Source organism: Dendrobates tinctorius, unplaced genomic scaffold (genome assembly GCF_039654945.1).
Source record: "Dendrobates tinctorius isolate UK_male_01 unplaced genomic scaffold, ASM3965494v1 ptg000028l, whole genome shotgun sequence".
Taxonomy (NCBI): domain Eukaryota; kingdom Metazoa; phylum Chordata; class Amphibia; order Anura; family Dendrobatidae; genus Dendrobates; species Dendrobates tinctorius.
Window position 1 is genome coordinate 71,463,819 of NW_027361696.1, and position 18,721 is coordinate 71,482,539.

The 18,721-nt window shown below is 43.4% G+C and overlaps 1 protein-coding gene across 2 annotated transcripts in view; it reads left to right on the top strand.

Moving 5' to 3' along the window:
- The window catches only part of LOC141085533 (neurotrophin-4-like), a 252,865-nt gene that overhangs the window by 131,850 nt on the left and 102,294 nt on the right, over positions 1–18,721 (top strand). The window lies entirely within an intron of this gene.

Here is an 18,721-nt window from a genome sequence, read left to right on the forward strand (position 1 = left end):
GCTATTGGAAGCAGCACCCTCTTCCCCCAATGGATGCCAATCTGGGTCAACAACTGGGTCATCCATCACCTCCTCTTCTATGTCATGTGCACCTTTCTCTGTGTCACCGTGTATGGTGGTATAGTGTGCGGGAAGGGGCACCTGAGTCTCATCAGGGTCAAAATCTGGCTCTGTACACTGCGAGGACAATGTAGTGCTCTGAGTGAATGTACCAGCAGAATCATCCATCAGCGGCTGTGCATCAGTGCACTCCATGTCAGATTCATCTTGGCCTGGGTAATTCACCATTTCACTTGATAATCCAGGCATGGTATGTGAAAACAGCTCCATGGAGTAATCAGTAGTATGGCCTGCGTCATCCTTCAATCTTGGTTGGGGTGAAGGACACAAGGAAAGGTGTGGTTCATGAACATGAGCCTCCAATGACGACTCAGTGCTTTTACTTTTTACAACTGAAGAAGAGGAGGCGATAGAGCTGGAGGCTGAGTCAGCAATGTAAGACAAAACTTTTTCCTGATGCTCTGCCTTTAAAAGCGGTTTGCCAACTCCTAGAAAACTAAGCGTTCGAGGCCTTATGTAGCCAGACAATGACGCAGGGTCAGCACCTCCTGCATTCGGTCCTATTTTGCTCTTGCCACTACCATCAGATCCACCACCAACACCATCATTACCAGCTGCCAACCCCCGCCCAATTCCACGGCCTCTTCCACCAGCCTTCCTCATTTTTGGTAGAAATGTAGACAAAATCCAACAAACTATATAGTAATGTAAAACAAGGTACAAGGTGTCTATAGGACAGGGGAGATTTAGAATTTCTGCACACACTTGTGGACAGTGGACACTTTTGGATTGTGTGAGGCCCACTGATATCTGAGCGCTATGTGACACGCTCGATGGCACAGCTGCCTGTGACCAAAGTGACGAGAGGATAATGGAGATTTTGAATCTCTGCGCACACTTTTGGACACTGGACACTTGTGGATTGTGTGAGGCCCACTGATATCTGAGCGCTATGTGACAGGCTCGATGGCACAGCTGCCTGTGACCAAAGTGACGAGAGGATAATGGAGATTTTGAATCTCTGCGCACACTTTTGGACACTGGACACTTGTGGATTGTGTGAGGCCCACTGATATCTGAGCGCTATGTGACACGCTCGATGGCACAGCTGCCTGTGACCAAAGTGACGAGAGGATAATGGAGATTTTGAATCTCTGCGCACACTTTTGGACACTGGACACTTGTGGATTGTGTGAGGCCCACTGATATCTGAGCGCTATGTGACACGCTCGATGGCACAGCTGCCTGTGACCAAAGTGACGAGAGGATAATGGAGATTTTGAATCTCTGCGCACACTTTTGGACACTGGACACTTGTGGATTGTGTGAGGCCCACTGATATCTGAGCGCTATGTGACACGCTCGATGGCACAGCTGCCTGTGACCAAAGTGACGAGAGGATAATGGAGATTTTGAATCTCTGTGCACACTTTTGGACACTGGACACTTGTGGATTGTGTGAGGCCCACTGATATCTGAGCGCTATGTGACACGCTCGATGGCACAGCTGCCTGTGACCAAAGTGACGAGAGGATAATGGAGATTTTGAATCTCTGCGCACACTTTTGGACACTGGACACTTGTGGATTGTGTGAGGCCCACTGATATCTGAGCGCTATGTGACACGCTCGATGGCACAGCTGCCTGTGACCAAAGTGACGAGAGGATAATGGAGATTTTGAATCTCTGCGCACACTTTTGGACACTGGACACTTGTGGATTGTGTGAGGCCCACTGATATCTGAGCGCTATGTGACACGCTCGATGGCACAGCTGCCTGTGACCAAAGTGACGAGAGGATAATGGAGATTTTGAATCTCTGTGCACACTTTTGGACACTGGACACTTGTGGATTGTGTGAGGCCCACTGATATCTGAGCGCTATGTGACACGCTCGATGGCACAGCTGCCTGTGACCAAAGTGACGAGAGGATAATGGAGATTTTGAATCTCTGCGCACACTTTTGGACACTGGACACTTGTGGATTGTGTGAGGCCCACTGATATCTGAGTGCTATGTGACACGCTCGATGGCACAGCTGCCTGTGACCAAAGTGACGAGAGGATAATGGAGATTTTGAATCTCTGTGCACACTTTTGGACACTGGACACTTGTGGATTGTGTGAGGCCCACTGATATCTGAGCACTATGTGACACGCTCGATGGCACAGCTGCCTGTGACCAAAGTGGCGAGAGGATAATGGAGATTTTGAATCTCTGCGCAAACGTTTGGACACTGGACACTTGTGGATTGTGTGAGGCCCACTGATATCTGAGCGCTATGTGACACGCTCGATGGCACAGCTGCCTGTGACCAAAGTGACGAGAGGATAATGGAGATTTTGAATCTCTGCGCACACTTTTGGACACTGGACACTTGTGGATTGTGTGAGGCCCACTGATATCTGAGCGCTATGTGACAGGCTCGATGGCACAGCTGTGACAAAAGTGACTAGAGGATAAGGGAGATTGGATTGCTTTTAAAAAAGCAGTTTGCGGAGCAGTGGGTAAACAGCAATGCCAGCGTGTCAGGAAGCCTTAAAAGGCAGCCCAACAACCAACACCACTGATACACCACAATATAGCCTCCCCTTGCACTGCACACACAGTGACTTGTGTGTTGTGCAGGCCAAATCGCTAGCAGCAGAAGCAGTTTTTTTGTCTTCTTCCCTGCCTAACGCTCTCCCTACAGAATCAGCAGCAACCTCTCCCTATACTAAGATCGGCAGAAGTAAGATGGCGGTCGGCGTGCACGCCCTTTTATACCCCCTGTGACGCCCACCAAAGCAAGCCAATCACTTGCATGCCCTTCTGAAAGATGGTGGTGACCCGTGCCTAGGTCATCACGTTGCCCACAGTGTCCGTGGATCCTGATTGGCTGAAAAAGAGCGCAAAACAAACTTTTGAAACGCGACTTTGGCGCGTAAGTCGCCGACCTCGTGGCCGACCTCATCCTAGGGTCGGGTTTCGTTTCATGAAACCCGACTTTGCCAAAAGTCGGCGACTTTTGAATTTTTTCGACCCGTTTCGCTCAACTCTAGGTGGCATCATTACTTATGGAAGATGTGTATATGAAAACTCGGCACTCAGCAGTGGCATCATTACTTAGGGAAGATGTGTATATGAAAATTCGGCACTCAGTGGTGGCATCATTACTTATGGAAGATGTGTATATGAAAACTCTGCATTCAAAGGTGGCATCATTACTTATGGAAGATGTGTATATGAAAACTCAGCACTTAACAGTGGCATCATTACTTAGGGAAGATGTGTATATGAAAACTCGGCACTCAACGGTGGCATCATTACTTATGGAAGGTGTGTATATGAAAACTCGGCATTCAGCAGTGGTATCATTACTTATGAAAGATGTGTATATGAAAACTCATCACTCAATGGTGGCATCATTACTTATGGAAGATGTGTATATGAAAATTCGGCACTCAATGTTGGCATCATTACTTATGGAAGATGTGTATATGAAAACTCGGCATTCAATGCTGGTATCATTACTTATGGAAGATGTGTATATGAAAACTCGGAACTCAACGGTGTCATCATTACTTATGGAAGATGTGAATATGAAAACTGCACTTAACGGTGGCATCATTACTTCTGGAAGATGTGTATATGAAAACTCGGCACTCAATGGTGGCATCATTACTTATGGAAGATGTGTATATGAAAACTCATCACTCAATGGTGTCATCATTACTTATGGAAGATGTGTATATGAAAACTCGTCACTTAGTGGTGGCATCATTACTTATGGAAGATGTGTATATGAAAACTCGGCATTCAATGCTGGCATCATTACTTATGGAAGATGTGTATATGAAAACTCGGCACTTAACGGTGGTATCATTACTTATGGAAGGTGTGTAAATGGAATCTCTGCATTCAACAGTGGCATTATTACTTATGGAATATTTGTATATGAAAACTCGTCACTCAATGGAGGCATCATTACTTATGGAAGATGTGTATATGAAAACTCGGCACTCAATGGTGTCATCATTACTCATGGAAGATGTGTATATGAAAACTTGGCACTCAACAGTGGCATCATTACTTATGGAAGGTGTTTATATGAAAACTCGGCATTCAACAGTGGTATCATTACTTATGAAAGATGTGTATATGAAAACTCATCACTCAATGGTGCCATCATTACTTATGGAAGGTGTGTATATGAAAACTCGGCATTCAACGGTGGCATCATTACTTATGGAAGATTTGTATATGAAAACTCGGCACTCAATGGTGTCATCATTGCTCATGGAAGATGTGTATATGAAAACTCGGCACGCAATGGTGGCATCATTACTTATGAAAGATGTGTATATGAAAACTCATCACTCAGTGGTGGCATCATTACTTATGGAAGATGTGTATATGAAAACTCGGCACTCAGCGGTGGCATCATTACTTATGGAAGATGTGTATATGAAAACTCTGCATTCAACGGTGGCATCATTACTTATGGAAGATGTGTATATGAAAACTCGGCACTTAACAGTGACATCATTACTTATGGAAGATGTGTATATGAAAACTCGGCACTCAGCAGTGGCATCATTACTTATGGAAGATGTGTATATGAAAATTCGGCACTCAGTGGTGGCATCATTACTTATGGAAGATGTGTATATGAAAACTCTGCATTCAAAGGTGGCATCATTACTTATGGAAGATGTGTATATGAAAACTTATCACTCAGTGGTGGCATCATTACTTTTGGAAGATGTGTATATGAAAACTCTGCATTCAACGGTGTCATCATTACTTATGGAAGATGTGTATATGAAAACTCGGCACTCAGTGGTGGCATCATTACTTATGGAAGATGTGTATATGAAAACTCGGCACTTAACAGTGACATCATTACTTATGGAAGATGTGTATATGAAAACTCATCACTCAGTGGTGGCATCATTACTTATGGAAGATGTGTATATGAAAACTCTGCATTCAACGGTGTCATCATTACTTATGGAAGATGTGTATATGAAAACTCGGCACTCAGCAGTGGCATCATTACTTATGGAAGATGTGTATATGAATATTCGGCACTCAGTGGTGGCATCATTACTTATGGAAGATGTGTATATGAAAACTCTGCATTCAACAGTGGCATCATTACTTATGGAAGATGTATATATGAAAACTCTGCACTTAACAGTGACATCATTACTTATGGAAGATGTGTATATGAAAACTCTGCACTCAGTGGCATCATTACTTATGGAAGATGTGTATATGAAAACTGCACTTAACAGTGACATCATTACTTATGGAAGATGTGTATATGAAAACTCATCACTCAGTGGTGGCATCATTACTTATGGAAGATGTGTATATGAAAACTCGGAACTCAACGGTGTCATCATTACTTATGGAAGATGTGAATATGAAAACTGCACTTAACGGTGGCATCATTACTTCTGGAAGATGTGTATATGAAAACTCGGCACTCAATGGTGGCATCATTACTTATGGAAGATGTGTATATGAAAACTCATCACTCAATGGTGTCATCATTACTTATGGAAGATGTGTATATGAAAACTCGTCACTTAGTGGGTGGCATCATTACTTATGGAAGATGTGTATATGAAAACTCGGCATTCAATGCTGGCATCATTACTTATGGAAGATGTGTATATGAAAACTCGGCACTTAACGGTGGCATCATTACTTATGGAAGGTGTGTAAATGGAATCTCTGCATTCAACAGTGGCATTATTACTTATGGAATATTTGTATATGAAAACTCGTCACTCAATGGTGGCATCATTACTTATGGAAGATGTGTATATGAAAACTCTGCACTCAATGGTGTAATCATTACTCATGGAAGATGTGTATATGAAAACTTGGCACTCGACGGTGGCATCATTACTTATGGTAGGTGTTTATATGAAAACTCGGCATTCAACAGTGGTATCATTACTTATGAAAGATGTGTATATGAAAACTCATCACTCAATGGTGCCATCATTACTTATGGAAGGTGTGTATATGAAAACTCGGCATTCAACGGTGGCATCATTACTTATGGAAGATGTGTATATGAAAACTCGGCACTCAATGGTGTCATCATTGCTCATGGAAGATGTGTATATGAAAACTCGGCACGCAATGGTGGCATCATTACTTATGAAAGATGTGTATATGAAAACTCATCACTCAGTGGTGGCATCATTACTTATGGAAGATGTGTATATGAAAACTCGGCACTCAGCGGTGGCATCATTACTTATGGAAGATGTGTATATGAAAACTCTGCATTCAACGGTGGCATCATTGCTTATGGGAGATGTGTATATGAAAACTCGGCACTTAACAGTGACATCATTACTTATGGAAGATGTGTATATGAAAATTCGGCACTCAGTGGTGGCATCATTACTTATGGAAGATGTGTATATGAAAACTCTGCATTCAAAGGTGGCATCATTACTTATGGAAGATGTGTATATGAAAACTCATCACTCAATGGTGGCATCATTACTTATGAAAGATGTGTATATGAAAACTTATCACTCAGTGGTGGCATCATTACTTTTGGAAGATGTGTATATGAAAACTCTGCATTCAACGGTGGCATCATTACTTATGGAAGATGTGTATATGAAAACTCGGCACTTAACAGTGACATCATTACTTATGGAAGATGTGTATATGAAAACTCATCACTCAGTGGTGGCATCATTACTTATGGAAGATGTGTATATGAAAACTCTGCATTCAACGGTGTCATCATTACTTATGGAAGATGTGTATATGAAAACTCGGCACTCAGCAGTGGCATCATTACTTATGGAAGATGTGTATATGAAAACTCTGCACTTAACAGTGACATCATTACTTATGGAAGATGTGTATATGAAAACTCTGCACTCAGTGGCATCATTACTTATGGAAGATGTGTATATGAAAACTCGGCACTTAACAGTGGCATCATTACTTATGGAAGATGTGTATATGAAAACTCATCACTCAGTGGTGGCATCATTACTTATGGAAGATGTGTATATGAAAACTCGGCACTCAACGGTGTCATCATTACTTATGGAAGATGTGTATATGAAAACTCGGCACTCAGCAGTGGCATCATTACTTATGGAAGATGTGTATATGAAAACTCTGCATTCAACAGTGGCATCATTACTTATGGAAGATGTGTATATGAAAACTCTGCACTCAGTGGCATCATTACTTATGGAAGATGTGTATATGAAAACTGCACTTAACAGTGACATCATTACTTATGGAAGATGTGTATATGAAAACTCATCACTCAGTGGTGGCATCATTACTTATGGAAGATGTGTATATGAAAACTCATCACTCAATGGTGGCATCATTACTTATGGAAGATGTGTATATGAAAACTCATCACTCAGTGGTGGCATCATTACTTATGGAAGATGTGTACATGAAAACTCATCACTAAATGGTGGCATCATTACTTATGAATGATGTGTACATGAAAACTCATCACTCAGTGGTGGCATCATTACTTATGAAAGATGTGTACATGAAAACTCATCACTCAATGGTGGCATCATTACTTATGGAAGATGTGTATGTGAAAATTCGGCACTCAGTGGTGGCATCATTACTTATGGAAGATGTGTATATGAAAACTCTGCATTCAACGGTGGCATCATTACTTATGGAAGATGTGTATATGAAAACTCTGGATTCAACGGTGGCATCATTACTTATGGAAGATGTGTATATGAAAACTCGGCACTCAGCAGTGGCATCATTACTTAGGGAAGATGTGTATATGAAAACTCGGCACTGAATGGTATGCAGAAGAAGTGAGGAAAATTTCTTCAAGCAATCTCAAAAAGAAAGGTATATTAACATTTCAGTCCTTTCATTCGGACCTTCATAAGGATACTACTTTATTTTTGGGATTGCTTGCATAAATGTTACCATTTAATCTGCATACTGTTGAGTGCCGAGTTTTCATATACGCATCTTCCATAAGTAATGATGTCATCTTTGAGTTAACCCCCCACACACCCCCAAAGAAAACAAAAATTTAATTTGAGCATCTTCGTCCCCTTCTCCGCTGAACTCCAGGGTACAGAGGATGTCTTTACACTCCCTGCTCTGAGACACTGAGGTTTCGTAGACTATAGTACCAAAGGATGGAAAATGGTGGTGCAGGAAACTTATGGCTCTCTGCTCCATCACAAGACTCAATTGTATTGTCTTGAATCACTTATATCACTCAGAGTGGAGCTCGCTTGTAGTTTCGGGGCACCAAGCCGGAAGTCTGGGGCATCTGCACTGCCCCTCATCTTTGGTGCTAGAAGCATGGCTTTTATTTTGACATTTTGCATGCCAAAAGAATTTTGAGCACAGGGCAACTACCGGTGTGGCCCCCCCCCATGCTACTTCACTGCCCTTAAAGGAGCTCCTTTACACCAAAATAGGACTAACCCATTCAACAGCTTTAACAGAAAGTCTCAAAGCCACCATCCTAGTCATGACTTGTATGTATAGACTTAAAATGGGGAAAATCAGGGCTGTGACCCCTCCCTGAAGGAGTCCAAAAAAAGCTTCATTCCTTGCTTAAACGCTATACATATTGTTGCTCGTCCTGTAACTCATACTTGCAAACGTTGAAAGTTGGCTCTTCAAGAATTTTTTGTTCCCTAATCACAATATTTTTACAAGTCACAATGCCTGTCTTCTTGCCTCCTCCTACAGTCTATGTCCCACCCACTGATATTTGCACGTGGGGGTCTCTTTCTACTGATTGGGCATCCCATCATTACCCACGAGAAACCTTCATGAGTGATGTCTTCTTAGCAGGGCCGGTTTTAGGCAAAGTTTAAAATGGGGCCCCAAATGCTGACACATTGCACATCACACAGAAGCATTTCGGTTGTATTTACATGCGCTGAGTTCAGGCCGCTAAATGAGTGTGATCGACAGTACTGAAGTCGTTCAACACTTGTTTCCGGCCTCTTTCCACCGTCTGAGAAAGAATGATGAGGACAAAACAATCACTATTAGATCAATCTGTCCCCATAGAGTATCATCATGTTATCTGCACTAAGTGGCATCATTACTTATGGAAGATGTGTATATGAAAACTCGGCACTTAACAGTGGCATCATTACTTATGGAAGATGTGTATATGAAAACTCATCACTCAGTGGTGGCATCATTACTTATGGAAGATGTGTATATGAAAACTCGGCACTCAACGGTGTCATCATTACTTATGGAAGATGTGTATATGAATATTCGGCACTCAGTGGTGGCATCATTACTTATGGAAGATGTGTATATGAAAACTCTGCATTCAACAGTGGCATCATTACTTATGGAAGATGTGTATATGAAAACTCTGCACTTAACAGTGACATCATTACTTATGGAAGATGTGTATATGAAAACTCTGCACTCAGTGGCATCATTACTTATGGAAGATGTGTATATGAAAACTGCACTTAACAGTGACATCATTACTTATGGAAGATGTGTATATGAAAACTCATCACTCAGTGGTGGCATCATTACTTATGAATGATGTGTACATGAAAACTCATCACTCAGTGGTGGCATCATTACTTATGAAAGATGTGTATATGAAAACTCTGCACTCAGTGGCATCATTACTTATGGAAGATGTGTATATGAAAACTCTGCACTCAGTGGCATCATTACTTATGGAAGATGTGTATATGAAAACTCATCACTCAGTGGTGGCATCATTACTTATGGAAGATGTGTATATGAAAACTCATCACTCAATGGTGGCATCATTACTTATGGAAGATGTGTATATGAAAACTCATCACTCATTGGTGGCATCATTACTTATGAATGATGTGTACATGAAAACTCATCACTCAGTGGTGGCATCATTACTTATGAAAGATGTGTACATGAAAACTCATCACTCAATGGTGGCATCATTACTTATGGAAGATGTGTATGTGAAAATTCGGCACTCAGCAGTGGCATCATTACTTAGGGAAGATGTGTATATGAAAACTCGGCACTGAATGGTATGCAGAAGAAGTGAGGAAAATTTCTTCAAGCAATCTCAAAAAGAAAGGTATATTAACATTTCAGTCCTTTCATTCGGACCTTCATAAGGATACTACTTTATTTTTGGGATTGCTTGCATAAATGTTACCATTTAATCTGCATACTGTTGAGTGCCGAGTTTTCATATACGCATCTTCCATAAGTAATGATGTCATCTTTGAGTTAACCCCCCACACACCCCCAAAGAAAACAAAAATTTAATTTGAGCATCTTCGGCCCCTTCTCCGCTGAACTCCAGGGTACAGAGGATGTCTTTACACTCCCTGCTCTGAGACACTGAGGTTTCGTAGACTATAGTACCAAAGGATGGAAAATGGTGGTGCAGGAAACTTATGGCTCTCTGCTCCATCACAAGACTCAATTGTATTGTCTTGAATCACTTATATCACTCAGAGTGGAGCTCGCTTGTAGTTTCGGGGCACCAAGCCGGAAGTCTGGGGCATCTGCACTGCCCCTCATCTTTGGTGCTAGAAGCATGGCTTTTATTTTGACATTTTGCATGCCAAAAGAATTTTGAGCACAGGGCAACTACCGGTGTGGCCCCCCCCCCATGCTACTTCACTGCCCTTAAAGGAGCTCCTTTACACCAAAATAGGACTAACCCATTCAACAGCTTTAACAGAAAGTCTCAAAGCCACCATCCTAGTCATGACTTGTATGTATAGACTTAAAATGGGGAAAATCAGGGCTGTGACCCCTCCCTGAAGGAGTCCAAATAAAGCTTCATTCCTTGCTTAAACGCTATACATATTGTTGCTCGTCCTGTAACTCATACTTGCAAACGTTGAAAGTTGGCTCTTCAAGAATTTTTTGTTCCGTAATCACAATATTTTTACAAGTCACAATGCCTGTCTTCTTGCCTCCTCCTACAGTCTATGTCCCACCCACTGATATTTGCACGTGGGGGTCTCTTTCTACTGATTGGGCATCCCATCATTACCCACGAGAAACCTTCATGAGTGATGTCTTCTTAGCAGGGCCGGTTTTAGGCAAAGTTTAAAATGGGGCCCCAAATGCTGACACATTGCACATCACACAGAAGCATTTCGGTTGTATTTACATGCGCTGAGTTCAGGCCGCTAAATGAGTGTGATCGACAGTACTGAAGTCGTTCAACACTTGTTTCCGGCCTCTTTCCACCGTCTGAGAAAGAATGATGAGGACAAAACAATCACTATTAGATCAATCTGTCCCCATAGAGTATCATCATGTTATCAGCAGTGTATCTGCAGTTTACACCGGCTATGTGCTGCTGAGAACAATGATTTTTGTTCTGGCACAAACAATCCAATCACTCGATGAATATGCAGCATTTTGCCTGTTTAGTATAATACACCCCATAGTCCTCCATATATTATAATGGGCACCACAGACCTCCATATTGTAAAATGCACACCCCATAGTCCTCCATATAATATAATATGCCCCATAGTCCTCCATGTAGTATAATACACTCCCTATTGTCCTCCATATATTAAAATACACTCCTTAGTCCTCCATATATTAAAATACACTGCTCAGTCCTCCACATAGCATAATACACTCCTCATAGTGCACTATATAGTATAATTCACCGCCAGTCATCCATGTAGTACAATTCACTTTCCATAGTACAATGCACCCCATAGTTCTTCATATAGTATAATGTATTCCCCATAGTCCTCAATACAGTATAACGCAGCCCACATATAGTATAATGCAGCCACCTCACAGAGTATAATGCAACCACCCCATAAAGTATAATGCAACCACCCCACAAAGTATAATACAACCACCCCACAGAGTATATTGTAACCCCCCATAGAATATAATGCAGCTCTCCTCATATAGTGTAATTCAATCACCCCTCATAGAATATAATAAATTTAATACAGCCCCCCATAGAATATACAGTAATGTTGCTCCAAATAGAATAGAATACAGCCCACCTCCCCATAGAATGTAATGTAGCCCCCCATAGTATATAACAGAGCCACATAGTATATAACACAGCCTCGCCCATAGAATATAATATACCCCCCATAGTATATAACACAGCCTCCCCATAGAATATAATATACCCCCAACAGTATATAACACAGCCTCATAGTATATAACACAGCCCACATAGTATATAGCACAGCCACATTGTATATAACACAGCCCATGTAGTATATAGCACAGCCACGTAGTATATAACACAGCCCACGTAGTATATAACAGCCCACGTAGTATATAACACAGACCACGTAGTATATAGCACAACCCACGTAGTATATAACACAGACCACCTAGTATATAGCACAGCCCACGTAGTATATAACACAGACCACGTAGTATATAGCACAGCCCACGTAGTATATAACACAGACCACGTAGTATATAGCACAGCCCACGTAGTATATAACACAGACCACGTAGTATATAGCACAGCCACGTAGTATATAACACAGCCCACGCAGTATATATAGCATATCCACGCCAGATTCTGTTTTTTGTCTACAGCAGTGATGTCACAACTACAGCGCACATCACTGCTGCAGCCAAGCACTGAGCTTAGCGTCTCTGCTGATGTAGCTGCTGAGCTCAGCGATTGGCTGCAGCGGTGATTTGTGCTTTAATCGTGATGTCATCGCTACATCCAAAACACAGAGACTGAAGGAACGTCGTGGAGCTGGCACTGGACATGGGGAGAGTGAGTACTATGTGTGTTTTGCTTTTGTTTTTTTAAGTATTCAATTATTTGCAGACCATTTTTTTGGAAAGTGGAAAACCCCTTTAAATGGATATTATAAAAAAGAGCTGAGGGCAGGAAAATGTTAACATAATGGACTAACCATTACGCGTGTATTTGATCCCCTGCGGCAATCCTGACTCTCCTCTAGCTCTGCAGCTATGATATCACGTCCGTCATTCACAGCAAATTTGTGCAGTGACATTTGCATGTTTTGTACTTGTAGCCTTTTTTTTTAATTATTTTTTTATTTTTTATTTCTTTCTATTAAATACTGCACAACCCGTTTATACCTGCAAGTAACAGTCATTCATGTCTTAATCAAATTATTTATATAGTTACATGTAAATATTTATATTCACATCAGAAACGGTAAGAATTAAAAGAAACAAAGCAATAATTAAATCTGTCAGCAGACATTCACCAGCTTGCTGATGGTTTCCTGGTAAAATAAGAATGCTTTTCTCAGGACACAGAAGTAAAAACAGCTAAAGGGGAATAATTACGTTTTATAATAAATGTTACATGTAGACTTTAGAAATGACTTAGATGACTCAGGAGCCGGTCTAACAAAAGTTCACTGAGGATCAGTGCTAAAGATCAGCAAAAAGCGGAAGGTTAAAGGAGTTTTCCAGTTTCAGTAAAGAAGATCCCAAATGCTCTAAAATAACAAATAGAACAGTTTTTATACTCCCCGGGTCCAGCGTCAGCTCCCCATTGTTGCTTGGGTCTCTGTGTTTTGGCTCCAGAGGGGATGTCGAGTCAACAGTGCACATCACCAACATACACAACCATTAAGCTTAGCGGCTCGAGCTAAGGTAGACTGTATTTTAGAGTGTTTTACGGCCACTTACCTGTAAGTGGAAAACCCCTTGAATTTGGTAGAAAACCATATGAGGGAACTCTTAAAGTGAATTTGTCAGCGAGTTTTAGCTTTGTAATCTGAAAGCAGTATAATGTAGGGGAAGAGACCCTGATTCCAGTGATGTATCACGTACTTGGCTGTGTTTTCCTGTTTCAATAAAATCAGTGTTTTATCAGCATTAGATTATCACTACAGGACTAGGTGTCTTTTGTCTCCTAGTCTACCCACGCTCCAAGCACTGATTGGCAGCTTTACAGTGTACACAGAAAGTAGCCAGTCAGTGATGTGGGCGGGGTTACACAACTGCTGCACATAGTAAACTAAGTGATATATCGCTGGAATCAGGGTCTCTGCCTCTACATAATGCTGCTGTCAGATTACATAGCAAAAAAACTACTGACAGATTCCCTTTAATTAATAGCGGTCTCCTTTTTAGGACTCTAAACCACTAATGAAGTAAAGAGTGGCCACGTGCACACCTGTCACTCTGGAGAACCCCCCACACATCTGTGTATTGTACATACAGACCCAAATGTAATGCTGAATTTCCCCTGTCGGGGCGCTGCAGAAAGATTGAATAATTGCTAACTAGCTTGAGGATTTAAAGTTACAGGGATGACATTTGAGATTAGTATCTGAAAAAATATAGCAAAAATAGTTTACAAAAAATGTAATTTGAATTTTTCTCTGAATCAGGAATATCAAAATTATATGCAACAAGTCATAAATTAAATACAGTGACAGAAAAATGTTGCCTGTCCCTTTAATCAAGCAACAAATGCCTTCTGGGACCCCACAGTCTCCTTTTATGTCACCCATTTAAAAAAAAATTAAAAAATGTTTAATGCTGACATTTTTGGATTTAGTGTATGGTTGTCAGATTTTGGAATTTTTATATGGACATTGCTATAGAACTATAATAATAATAAATTTTATTTGTATAGCGCCGACATATTCCGCAGCACTTTACATTTCAGAGGGGACTTGTACAGACGATAGACATTACAGCATAATCACATAGATCATAACAGATACCAAGAGGAATGAGGGCCCTGCTCGCAAGCTTACAGTCTATGAGGAAAGAGGTAGACACGAAAGGTGGGTGGTAACAGTTGCTCTGATTGTATGGACCAGCCATAATGTTAAGTGTGCAACAGTACAGAGACAGAGGGCTAATGGATGCGTAAAGCATGTGGGAACATGATGCAGGGAACCTGGTTATGGTAAAACTTTTGGCTGTGCCACACAGGGATAGGTTAGGTTAATGTGTTGAGGCGATAGGCCAGTCTGAATAAATGCGTTTTCAGGACACGCTTAAAATTGTAGGGATTGGCGACTAATCATATTGACCTGGGAAGTGCATTCCAAAGAATTGGCGCAGCACGTGTAAAGTCTTGGATATGGGAGTGGGAGGTTCTGACTATTGAGGATACTAACCTCAGATCATTAGCAGAACGGAGGGCGCGGGTAGGGTGGTATACTGAAACAAGAGAGGAGATGTAGGGTGGTGCTGAGCCATGGAGGGCTTTGTGGGTGAGGGTAATAAGTTTGTACTGGATTCTGGAGTGAATGGGTAGCCAGTGTAATGATTGGCACAAGGTAGAGGCATCGGTGTAACGATTGGCGAGGAATATGTTCCTGGCTGCAGCATTTAAGACAGATTGGAGGGGGGAGAGTTTGGTAAGATGGAGACCGATTAGAAGAGAGTTACAATAGTCGAGACGAGAATGAATAAGAGAAACAGTAAGAGTTTTTGCGGAGTCAAAAGTAAGAAAAGGTTGAATTCTAGAAATGTTTTTGAGGTGCAGATAACAAGAGCGAGCCAGTGATCGAATGTGGGGCAAAGTAAAGCTTGGAGTCAAGTATGACCTCAAGACAGCGGGCCTGTTGCTGGGGAGTAATAATGGAACCACACACAGAAATGGCAATGTCGGGTATAGGTACAACAGTAGAGGGAGGAAACACCAGGAGTTCAGTCTTTGACAGGTTCAGTTTCAGATATAGTGAGGACATGATGTTAGACACAGCGTTTAGACAATCGCTGGTGTTTTCTAGAAAGGCTGGCGTGATGTCAGGAGAAGAAGCGTATAATTGGGTGTCATCAGCATAGAGATGGTACTGGAAACCAAATCTACTGATTGTTTGACCAATAGGAGCAGTGTACAAAGAGAAGAGAAGAGGAGGGGGCCTAGGACTGATCCTTGAGGAACCCCAACAGTAAGGGGAAGGTGAGAGGAGGAGGAACCGGCAAAAGATACAGTAAAGGAGCGGTCAGAGAGATAGGAGGAGAACCAGACGAGAACGGTGTCCTTGAGGCCAATGGAACGGAGCATAGTGAGGAGGAGCTGATGATCCACAGTGTCGAATGCTGCAGAGAGATCCAAGAGAATTAGCATGGAGTATTGACCATTACATTTAGCTGTTAGTAGATCATTAGAGACTTTAGTGAGGGCAGTTTCAGTAGAGTGTAAAGAGCGGAAACCAGATTGGAGAGGGTCGAGAAGAGCGTTATCAGAGAGATAGTGTAGTACTCGCAGGTACGGGAGATGCAGTGACGAGGCGCGAGACGGTTTGAGCTTTAAGGTGTAACTTTTATATCTATAGATGCCTTTGGGGCTGTCTTGAGCAACCGAACAAGCTAACAATAACTGCCCACGCAGGGGATCAATACAAGAAACACACGGTAATACGAACACGACTAACCCGGCAAAGGCCGGTCACTATAGGGCCGTGGTATGGCCGACTACAGGTCCTTAGTTATAAAAGTGTCACTTATCCTCTCTGACGTCCGGCAGGGTCCTGAACGATGATGCTTCGGCGGTGCAGCCGCTGGGCCCAGCCGACGAGGATCTGACGAAGACTTCGGGCGTTACTGTGCCCAGGCAAGGTGGGGGCACGGCAGGCCCCGGAAGAGTTCCGCAAAGCGGCACCCCCGCGGCGGAGGCGGTGCAGTGTCGCTTGGGGGCTGGAGAATGGAGGCTGCAGAGACTGCGGCTGGCAGCGGACAGGCCGCTGCCGCGAACTGGAGTGAGGCGGCGTCAGCCGCGCGTGGCAGCAGGTAGGCCACAGCCGCGAACTGGAGTGGGGCATCATCTGCTGCGGGCGGGAGCTGACAGGCCACACCCACAGGGTGGAGTCGGGCGGCGGCGGTCGCGGGCGGGAGTGGACGGACCGCACCCGCGGGGTGGAGTCAGGTGGCGGCTGCCGCGGAAAGGCGCGGAAGGGCCGCACTCGCGGGGCGGCGTCTGCTGCGGGCAGGAGCGGACGGACTGCACCCACAGGGCGGAGTCGGGCGGAGTCGGGCGGCGTCTGCCACGGGCAGGAGCGGACGGACTGCACCCATAGAGCGGACGGACTGCACCCATAGATCTGAGTCGGGCAGCGTCTGCCACGGGCGGGAGCGGACGGGCCGCACCCGTGGGGTGGAGTCGGGCGGTGGCGGACACTAGGAGCATGGCTGAACGGTTGGCGTCTCACTCCTGGACGGCTAGGTGCCATCTCCCTTCTGCCTGTGGTGAGTCTCCCTGCGGTCTCCCTGCCCCGGAACCTAAATGACGGTCCCCTTGGTTCCGGCCCAGACACTCGACGGGGGCCCCTTCTCCCACACTAGCGGATCAGACGGGACTGGACCAGGCGTTCCAGGAGTTTAGAGATGAAGGGAAGATTAGAGACAGGTCTATAGTTAGCGGCACAGTTTTGGTCAAGGGATGGTTTTTTAAGTAGTGGATGTATGATGGCATGCTTAAATGAGGAGGGAAAGATACCAGAAGAGAGAGAGAGGTTAAATATTTTAGTTAGGTGAGTGGTGACAGCAAGGGAAAGGGACTGGAGGAGATGTGACGGAAATGGGTCACTGTTGCAAGTGGTTGGGTGAGAAGATGCAAGGAGCCTGCTTACTTCTTCTGTGACTGGTTCAAAATCAGCTAGGAGAACTACAGCTAGTACTACAGCTAGGAGCCATCACTGTGAGTCACGGCTGACGAGATTGACACCTGCTTTCTACGCTACCTGCTTTTCGAGCTGGATAAGCGCTACTGATTGAAGCTCCTTCTCCCCCGAGGCGTAGCACACCTATGGTGATCCTACACAAATAAGCCACCTTTCATGACACCGCATGCAGATATTGAGGCATTGCTCAAGTAGTAACTCCTTAAGGGGATATTCTTCTATTACCTATCTAAAGAATAAGGTGATAAATGTAGGAAATCCTCCACTGGGAATCTATGGGAATTACAGAAATAATACGGTGAGAATATTGTGAATATAGTTCCTATGCTAGCCAATGTGACTACATTTAAAGGGAGTCTCTCAGTAGGATCAACCTTCCTAAGCTGTCTATATAGGAATGTAGGTCATAGGAAGCTGAAAAAAATGATACCTTAATATCTGAGATCCGATGTCTTAAGGCCTTTTTATATTTAGCGATGCACCAGCGATCCCAACCACAATACGACCCGGTCAGGATCACTGGTGCATCGCTAAATGGTTGCTAGTGAGCTGCCACACAGGCAGATCTCACAGCGATGCAGCAGCGATACAGCGGTCGTTACTTACCTTTCAGATGCGGCGATCCTGACGTCCTCCCGTCCGCGTCCACGCGTCGCTCATCGGCGCCAGCAGGAAGCACCCGACAAGAAATGGAGCTGCGCGATCTCGCGCGATCAGCGATGGACAGCGAGGGAGCCGGTCGGAAGTATCACACATAGCGATGTCGCTAGCAATATCGCTATAACGTCACAAAATTGGTGATGTTATAGCGATATTGTTAGCGATATCGCTATGTGTAAAACCCCCTTTATTCCAGAGAAATCTGCTTATATATCCTTATGTAAATATGCTGTTAAGACCTATGGGCCGGACATAGATCTCCCTGAGAACCTGCCACAAGAGATTATTATCAATGGAAAGATGTGAGATCTGCAGATCAGGAGAACAGACTGTCATGCATTACATGTCTCACACTGGTAATGCCGCCATTCATTTACAATAAAGGCAG